A 2,370-nucleotide genomic window follows, 5' to 3' on the forward strand; every position below is an offset into this window, starting at 1 on the left:
AGCTCATCCGGAAGCCAGACTTTATAACCTCAGCTGTTTAGGTGGGCCCCTCCTCCTGCACTCTCTTCCCTCGGGACTGGGCCACTCTTAGCAGGAGCCCCTCCTCCCACTCTAGAGGGACTGAGGTAAGACTGAACAGCGAGCTCACATCAAGAAAGGAGACTGGGGGCACCTAATAGGCAGTCTTCCCCACATCTCCATCGTCATACAGAGCATTGGTGCCCCCCCAACCTCTAGCCCCCGGAAGGGAGGAAAAGAGGGCGCTCTAGCCCTGAGGTGGGGCGCAGAGGCCGCCCGCTGGGCGGGCGTAGATAGGATCTGACCGCGGAGAGAGACGGCCCTGGCCCTTTGATCCGCAGCCAGCCCGGCTGAGCCTGGACCCAGAGGGGCGGCGTGGCCCGCTTCCGGCCCGGCTTTGTTCCGCAGCCAGGGGTCCTGAGCGGCTCTGAGCGGCTCTGAGCCTGAGAAGTGTACAAGATACACTCCTTTTCCAGATACGCTCTGCCCTAATTGCTCTACGGAGAAGTGGGAATGTCTATACTGAATCCAACACGGAAACCTGCTGTGGGCTGCGGTTAGCTGTACTGCGATCCAAAGGGGCCGGTGTCTTTCCTAGACTCTGACTGAGCTGAGGCCAAGCGTGATGTGGAGGCCCGCGTGGACTTGGCCCCGGGAGCCTTGCAGATGCAATGGAAGCTGGCACATGGTCTCAGGCTTCTCCGGCTATAGATCCTGCAGCCTGGATCTTATGAGGGCCGGCCTGAGCCAGGCTGGGAGTCAGTGGGCTCCGAGGTTACGCGACCTCACTTGTTAGTTTGCTTCATACCACCCACCCCTCATCCGAATCCCGCAGCCCACGTGGCCACCCAAAGCGTGGCATCCTAGAGCCGAGGGTTCTAGGAATGGAACTTGAGCTGGGAGAGTTGTGGGAGGGGTTAGGAGTGACTGGAGGATCCCCGTGGGGCGGCAGAGGATCCTTCCTCCTAGTCTTCTTGGCTGTGTTCATGCCTCGGAGCAGCCACATGGCTGAGAGGCCCTCACAAATGTGTGCTGTTATAAGCCTCGCATGCAACAGGCGATCAATAAATGTGTGAGTATATGCTTGTGTTCGTGCTGTGAGTGGGCAGCCTGGAAAGAGGTCCCAGATTGGCTTAGGGCTGGAGAATAGGGCCTTGGGGAGGCCTAACCCCGCTGGCCCGGGGTTCGAGCACAGCCTCCAAGCAGCCCCAAGCTCTAGGAAGCTCCCAGTTCCAAGCCTAGGGCACAGACGTAGTTCTCAACTTGGCTCCTATTCCAAGCCATCTCAAGAACCTAGGGGACCCGCGCCCTCCGCAACTGGGAGAGAAACCTGAGCGCAGGGCAGGAATCACTAGGTGAGGAAGCGGGGGATCTGGGTCTCCTTCAAAGTCCCCTTATTTCAGGAGAAGGGTGATGCTATTCAGGATTGTCCAACGCCTCACTCAAATTACGCCCGGGAGAGCGAGCCCTTTAAGACTATGCCCACTGGACGCTTACCGACCTCTCCCGAGAGAGGAGGGGCGGAGCGATTTGGCTCCGCCCAACGCCGGGCCCGCCCCCGGCGTCCCTGCCCCGCCCCCCTGCACTCGGCCGGCGGTGCCTTTGATGTTCGGACCCGCCAGCTCCCGGAGCCGCTGAGCCTGGCGCCCGCGCCCAGCGCCCTAGCCCGCCCAGGCGGAGTCAGCCCGCGCTCCGCCCGCCGCGCTCCGGGCTCGGAGGTCCGGACTCCGGGCTCGCCGCCTCCCGGCCGGCTTCGCGCCCAGCACTCCCGTGCCCCGCGCCCCCGCGGGCTGAGCGCACCATGCCGCAGCTGGACTCGGGCGGGGGTGGCGCGGGCGGCGGCGACGACCTCGGTGCGCCTGACGAGCTGCTGGCCTTCCAGGACGAGGGCGAGGAGCAGGACGACAAGAGCCGCGACAGCGCCGCGGGCCCCGAGCGCGACCTGGCTGAGCTGAAGTCGTCTCTGGTCAATGAGTCCGAGGGCGCGGCGGGCGGAGCAGGGGTCCCGGGGGCCGGCGCCGGGGCCCGCGGCGAGGCCGAGGTCGGGACCGAGGTGAGCGCTGGCCCGCACCCCGCTCCTCCCCCGCGGCCGCCTCCCGGGCCTCGGCTAGTGCTGACCCGCCCCTCCGTCCGCGGCCTTCGGGGTCCCCATCCCTGAGCCCCACCTTGTCCCTGGCCCCGAGTCCCCAGCTTTCCCTGCGCCCCTCACGGCCCCTCTGGATCTCCCTGCAAGCTCTCGTGCGGGATCTCACTTCGCAGAGACTTTTCCCCGACAAACTTCCAGAACCTCTGGAAGACGTGAGTTTCTGCACGGCCCGGCTCTCCTCCACACGCCTAAGGCCTCGGGCCTCC

At 64.9% G+C, this 2,370-nt stretch overlaps 1 pseudogene; it reads left to right on the forward strand.

Annotated features, from left to right (window-relative positions):
- The first annotated feature begins 1,609 nt into the window (after positions 1-1,609).
- Positions 1,610-2,316, forward strand: LOC105311115 (annotated as a pseudogene).
- The last annotated feature ends 54 nt before the right edge of the window (positions 2,317-2,370 follow it).

Source organism: Pteropus vampyrus, unplaced genomic scaffold (assembly GCF_000151845.1).
Source record: "Pteropus vampyrus isolate Shadow unplaced genomic scaffold, Pvam_2.0 Scaffold1000000173, whole genome shotgun sequence".
NCBI classification, from domain to species: Eukaryota; Metazoa; Chordata; class Mammalia; order Chiroptera; family Pteropodidae; genus Pteropus; species Pteropus vampyrus.